The sequence below is a fragment of the Choloepus didactylus genome, chromosome 4, assembly GCF_015220235.1.
Source record: "Choloepus didactylus isolate mChoDid1 chromosome 4, mChoDid1.pri, whole genome shotgun sequence".
NCBI lineage: Eukaryota > Metazoa > Chordata > Mammalia > Pilosa > Megalonychidae > Choloepus > Choloepus didactylus.
Window position 1 is genome coordinate 98,558,783 of NC_051310.1, and position 7,279 is coordinate 98,566,061.

General features: G+C 37.3%; 1 pseudogene; it reads right to left on the bottom strand.

The window, feature by feature from the left end:
- Window positions 1–2,621: 2,621 nt before the first annotated feature.
- Window positions 2,622–3,966, bottom strand: LOC119531697 (annotated as a pseudogene).
- Window positions 3,967–7,279: the final 3,313 nt, after the last annotated feature.

Genomic DNA, 7,279 nt, shown 5'->3' on the forward strand with positions numbered 1-7,279 from the left:
AAACTAGAGACTGTAACTAATAGAATCATTGTATTATGCTTCCTTTAATGTAACAAAGGTGATATAGCAAGGTGAATGCATATAAGAGGGGGGGATAGGGGAGGCATGTTAGACACTTGACATTGGTGGTATTGTCTGATTCTTTATTCTACTTTGATTTAAGGTTATTTTTCCTTTTGCTGCTTCCTAGCTGTCATTTTTTTTCCTCTTTCTTTTGCCTCTCTACCTTCTTTGACTCTCCCTCCTGCCTTGTGGAAGAAATGTAGATGCTCTTATATAGATAGTGGTGAAGGTGGTGAACACATAAATGTATGACCATGCAGAAAACCATCCATTATTTACTTGGGATGGAATGTATGGTGAGTGAACAAAACCATATTAAAAAAAATGGGTTGATGACAAAACCTCGAGGACAGTATACTGAGTGAAATAAGCCAGACACATTAGGACAATTATTGCAGGGTCTCACTGATAGGAACTAATTATAATATGTAAACTCATAGACATGAAATATAAGGTACCAAGATATAGGACGAGGCTTAAGAATGGGGACTGGTTGCTTAGTATGAGCAGAATGTTCAATTAGGATGAACTTAAATGTTTGGAAATGAACGGGTGTTGGTAGCAAGATGTGAGAATAACTAACAGCGCCAAATGGTGTGTGAATGAGGTGGAAAGGGGAAGCTCAGAGTCATATATGTCACCAGAAGGAAAGTTGGAGGTCAAAAGATGGGAATGTATAAAAGTGAATCCTATGGTGGGCAATGTCCATGATCAACTGTACAAATACTAGAAATCACTTCCGTGAACCAGAACAAATGTATGACAATACAATTAGAAGTTAATAATAGAGGGACATATAGGGAAGAACTATATACCTATTACAAACTATATACTACAGTTAGTAGTATTTCAACATTTTTTCATAAACAGTAACAAATGTACTATACCAGTACTACAAGTCAACAATTGAGGGGGGTTGGTTAGGGATAGGGAAGGATTAGAGTTTCCTTTTTTTCTTTTTTCATCTTTCACTTTATTTCTTGTCTGGAGTAATGAAAAGTTTCTAAAAATTGAACAAAAATTAAGTGTGGTGATGGATGCACAGCTGTATGAGGGTGCCCAGGGGCAAGTGATTGTACACTTTGGATCTTTGGATAATTGTATGGTATCTGAACAATCTCAATAAAAATGAAAAAAAAAAAAAAGGCTTATAAAATCAACTTTTTGAATAAGAAGAAAGTCTAGGACTTTATAGTTATTAATTTTATTACCAAAATATCTAAGGGACTCAACCCATTTTAATAATTATAGTTCCTTTAAATATCATTTGAAAAATTCTTTGTGGACACTAGACCCAAGACTATACTATATCCAAACAGAATACCTATGACCTGGGTTTTGAAGTTTTTTTACTCAGTTACCTGCTCCTCATCCTGCTACTTCCTCTCACGCTTTCTTCATTTATTAAACACAAACTGTGAGCTTTTTTACATTGGACCTTCTCCTACAAGGCCCTATCAGATAACTTTTTTTTGTTTGTTTGTTTGTTTGTTTGTAGGCTTTTTTTTTTCTTTTGTTTTTTTTTTTTTTAATCATCATTTTATTGAGATATATTCACATACCACGCAGTCATACAAAACAAATCGTACATTCGATTGTTCACAGTACCATTACATAGTTGTACATTCATCACCTAAATCAATCCCTGACACCTTCATTAGCACACACACAAAACTAACAAGAATAATAATTAAAATGAAAAAGAACAATTAAAGTAAAAAAGAACACTGGGTACCTTTGTCTGTTTGTTTGTTTCCTTCCCCTATTTTTCTACTCATCCATCCATAAACTAGACAAAGTGGAGTGTGGTCCTTATGGCTTTCCCAATCCCATTGTCACCCCTCATAAGCTACATTTTTATACAATTGTCTTCGAGATTCATGGGTTCTGGGTTGTAGTTTGACAGTTTCAGGTATCCACCACCAGCTACCCCAATTCTTTAGAACCTAAAAAGGGTTGTCTAAATTGTGCGTAAGAGTGCCCACCAGAGTGACCTCTCGGCTCCTTTTGGAATCTCTCTGCCACTCAAGCTTATTTCTCAGATAACTTTTTAAACATGCATTTACAGTCTTTGAACACCAACATCTTAAACTGAGACTAAGGTCTGGAGCCACATTTCTTATTAAAAGTTTGTAACTAAAGATTTACCATTCTGGGGGATTAACCTAACATACCTGAAAAAAGAACTGAGTTACAGATATTCCCATAAATATTAAAACCCCAAACTGGAATTCTAATGAAAATTTTTTTTAACATTTCCATTGAAGAAAAGGCAACTGCACTATTAAAGTATAAGAAACAGCAACAGAGGGACCTACTAATATTTCCAAAGACCAAGATTTGCCATGGCAAAGCCTAAAACAATAGGCAAAGGAGATGAGATACTAAATACCAATATCATAAAAAAAATGATTTCTGTTTGTCTTTCTTCTGCTGCATGAGGAACCAAATAAATCAAATAAAGGGTTGTTCTGCTGAGGCAACCATGAAAACTTTAGGAACAGATGGGCATATATTCCCTGTTATTCTTTCAGGGCATTATTTTATACATGTTTAAAAAAAACTTCAATAAAAATAAAGTTATTTAGCCTTGTGAATATCTTACAATAAAGGTTCTTGAATTTCTATGACAAACTCTTCAAGCAATTCAACTTTTCAAATAGCATTGTCACTCAAAAGTCCCTTTGACATGGGATCTATCCCACAGTTGCAAAGCGGCTTCCTCCGTTGTTCAGTGTGAGCTCTTTGTTCCTTGAGGATCCCAGCTCGCTCATTCAAAGTCATCCCTTGTCTGTTTTCCAACACTCTGTCAAACTGTAGGGGTACATCTTTAGGAACTTTTTTTTTTTAATATCAGATTGCTCTCACTTTGCCAAGAATGAGGATACAGCAATACGAGTTAATTGTGGTTTCTGAGTTTACTGGTCATTGCACTGCTCCAGGATTGTCAACGGATACAGTTAAAATTCCTCCATTTGTGGTGGAAGTTCGCCTTTGACAAATTCTCTTTGCTATACATCATCTAGCAGTTGTACTGTGTTCAACTGGGCCTGAACCTTCAGGCCTCTTCCGAAAAGAAAAGTTGCCTGGCTCATGTCTTTCTGATGGCTTTATTTCCACTTCTGACAAAACTGGCTGGAATGTTATTTTTTCTGTTTAACTGGTTAGGTCTCTGTAGAACGGCAACTGGTTTTGTCTGCACTTCATGTTGTCTCAGAAGGTTTGCCTGTCTTTTTAACACAGGAAAGTATCGCTCTATATTCTTTTCACTTAGAGGTGGTCGAGTCATAGGAATAATTCCTTTTCGAATTCCAGTTGCTTTCCTAGCTGCAAGTCCAGTGACAACCCCATAAGGACGTCTTTCCAGGCATTACTCTTTCTCTACAGCTCAGACTATTCTTACCAAAACCAGAATTCTGTTGGATTCCCCATCGTATTCTTACCCTGAATTGCCGGGTACCACTTTGTTGGAGTCTTCCATTTAGTTTGGAAAATTCTGCTTTTTTCCTTCCTTTTGATTCAATTTGATTATATCATCCAAAGACATATCGATTTGGTTGAGGTTTTCATTGTTGCAGGTTTTCTGCGGCAGTGCCAGAGCTGCCGTGGCTCCCATCCGCTGGGTACCAAACCAATTCATGACTGAAGACCTGGTGCTGGAACAGTCAGTAGAGAAGGCCTGAGGCTGGGGCCTGCCACCTGCCACTCATGAACACAGACCAGCTCAGTTCAGTGAGTTTTGATAAGTGTAAATACCCATGTAACCTCCAGCCCAATCAAGATATAGAATATTTTAATCACCTCAAAAAGTTCCCTTGTGCACCTTTGCAGTCAATTCCTATCCCCCAATCCCAGGCAACCACTGATTTGCTTTCTCTGCCATTACAAGATTAGTTTTGCCTGTTCAAGTATTTCATGCAAATAGAATCATACAGTATGTGCTTTTTTGTATTTGGTTTCTTTTGCTTAGCATAATGTTTTAAAAATTTATCCATCTTTTAAAATTATCCATAATGTTTTAAAAATTTATCCATAATGTTTTAAAAATTTAAACATGTATTGGTGGTCCATTCTTTTTTATTGTTGATTAGTATTCCATTGTATGGGTAGTCTATTTTGTTTATTTGTCCTTCTGCTGATGGTCATTTGGGTTGTTTCCTGTTTGGGGTAATTTTGAAGAGAACTGCTGTGAACATTTGACTATACTTTCTTGTGTGGACATATTTTTATTTCTCTTAGGTAAGATATGTAACAGTGGAATTGCAAGGTTGCATGGTAAGTTTATGTTTAACTTTGTAAGAAACTGCAAAACTCTTTCCCAAAGTTATTGTGTCATTTTTCATTCCCATCAACGATGTATGAGAGTTCCAATTGTTTTTCATCCTCACCGTACTTGGTATTGTCACTGTTTTTTATTCCAGCCATTCTAGAGTGTGTGTAGTAGTATCTCAGTGTGGTCTTAATTTGCATTTCCATGTCAACTATTCACGTGCTTATTAGCCACTTATATATTTATTGTAAAACATCTATTCACATCTTTTGCCCATTTTCAAAAATGGGGTTGTCCTCTTGTTACTGAATTGTAAGAGTTTTTTTAATATATATATTCTGGATACAAGTCCTTTGTCAGACATATGTATTCTAATTTTTTTTTCTCTCCCAATCTGTGGTTTGCATTTTCATTTTCTTAACAGTGTCCTTTGAAGAGCAGGAGATTATAATTTTGATGCAGTCCAATTTACCTATTTTTTCTTTTATGGTTTATGATATGGGTTGAGTTTTTTGTATAGTGATAAAGCTCTTCCTGATGGGACTCTGTAGCTATCCTAAGATAAAATGAGAGAGTAGGACTTTGATCTACAGGGTAAAACTTTGTGGGTAGAAACTTGGAGGATCCTGGGGAGGAAGGAAAAATTAGGGAGGAGGCTCCAAAGGCCAGAACCCTGAATCAGGAAAGTGGAAACAATAATAATAGTAGCTCGTATTTACTGACTGCTCCCTATATTCCAGGCTCTGTTGTAGGATTTTCACTCCTGCAATATTCACAACCATCCTGGGGGAATAGATGCTTTTGTTATTCCTATTTTACAGATAGGGAAACTGAATCACAAGGAAATTAGTAACTTGCCCAATGTCATTTAGATAATAAGTGGCAGAGCCAGTATGGCTCCTGGCTCTTAACTACTGTGCCTCGCTGTGTCTGGCACTAGTAGAGCTGCTTTCTGGTAAGTATCAGGAAGTAGGCTGGAAAAAGCCTGCCACAGGGGTATTGTTTGAGTGTCCAAGAATCATGATCACTGATATCCTTACTAGAAGACCCAGGTTTCTGTATCAATGAGCTGTCCAATCATCCTCTAAGGGAGAGCTAACATGGACTTCGGGAACTTCCAGATTCAAAGGAACATTTTGTAGCACACAAAAATACATAATTCATGCAAAAAACAATAAACAAATAAAAAATCAGGCTCGGAAGACTGGAGGCTTCTGATTATGCTTCTTGACCTGCTCGTAGGAATGTTCCCATGGATTTTTACCTCTAACTTCCCACATTCTGAAGTTGGTTTCCACTCCTGCTCAGGATCACCCTCCCTCAGTCCAGGATATCGTCCCTCTGTTTGCTTCTCTTTCTCCTAGCTCCACCACCAGCCTTTACACCATTTTTGTCAAATGGCCCATGTTTGTTCCCCAGTTCTGATGGACCTCTTCCAGAAACTCACCATCCCACTGCCCAATCTGAGGGCTGGGAAGAGAGAGAGGATATGGGGCAGGTTCTCTGCTTCCATTTCTGTAACTTGGGTTGCTGGCCACTCTTTACAAAGATGTGAAAAAATTATACACAGTGAGTTAAAATGTAAGTTATATAAATTAAAATATTCAAGTGATATTTTAAAATATCACTTGAAGAGACAAAACTTTTTTTCCTTTTACTTTTTTTTAAGCCATGAGAAAAGCCTGCAAATTTTGAGGTCATTTTTCCTTCAGAGTGTCAGGTTAGTACCTGGCTGCTTCTTCAGAAAAGAAAGAATAGCCATTTATAAGCAGTTGCAAATAAATAGTTGACAATAACAGAGGAAAGACTAGAGGATGGGGACTGAAAATTGTGTATCATTAAAAGACTGTTCTCACCAAAGATCTGAGGTTAAAAAAAAACACAAAGCCAAAAAGACTTCAAGAGGTTCATAGCCAATAGATAATTGGGTGTAATATAGCCTGAAGGACTCCAAATGAGAAAGATGAGCTGTTGGAAATATTAATGAATTCAAGGATTTGAAAAAGTTTGAGGCTATGATGGCCTTTTTTTTTTTTTCTTTTAAGTAAATCTTTATTAACAAATAAGGGTGTGTTCAGATGGAGAGCTGCCAAAGGTCAGAGGCTTGGTAAGCAAATCTCTAGAAGCAGAAATGGAAGTAAACTCACTCTAAAGGAATCCGTGGCTTGGGTCATTCACAAAACAGAAGGCCAGAGATGAGAAGCAGGAAAGAATCTGATCAGTAGACAGACTAGAAAAAGGTGACTATAGTGACAGGGTGAGATTGTAGCCGTGTTAATAAAACAGGTTCTTGTCAGTTTTGGGTGAACCATGCTGACAGCAAGCAGCATGCACCAAAGAGAAAATCATGCTCTCTGGAGGCCTATCACAGAAGGAATGCAACTAAGGAGATTCCATGCATCACGCTGATGAGGTACGAGTGCTCATCAGGAACAACTGACCTAGAAATTGAGGCCAGTATTTCAAGGGATAAATGATGGACTTTTAATTGAACCCATCTTTGGTAAGGTTTAAGTGAGACAATTAGGCCTCAATAACTCATGTATTTCATGTGGATTTATCCTCAATGGAAGACCTGTAGCTTTCAATGTGAAATATTTTTTATTTACTAGCTTCAATTATATTCTTTTCATTACATGGTAATTATACATGACTGAGTTTCATTTTGAACCACATACGACTCATTCTTCTAAATGCATCGCAAAATATATTAGTGCATTAAATTAGGAAGCCCCAGCCTTTGAACTATGGTTATAATCACCTCAATTATTCTTGTCACACGATAGTGTACGGAGTAGTTAACTCCAAATAGATGGAGCAGGTAGAAAGGGTTAAGAACTTGCAACTAGATGTGTTCATTGGGCACCTGGCTGTGGAAACCAGAGAGGATGTTGCCAAGTGGTGAAGATGGCTCCGGGTTGTATTAGTCAGGGTTCTCTAGGGAAA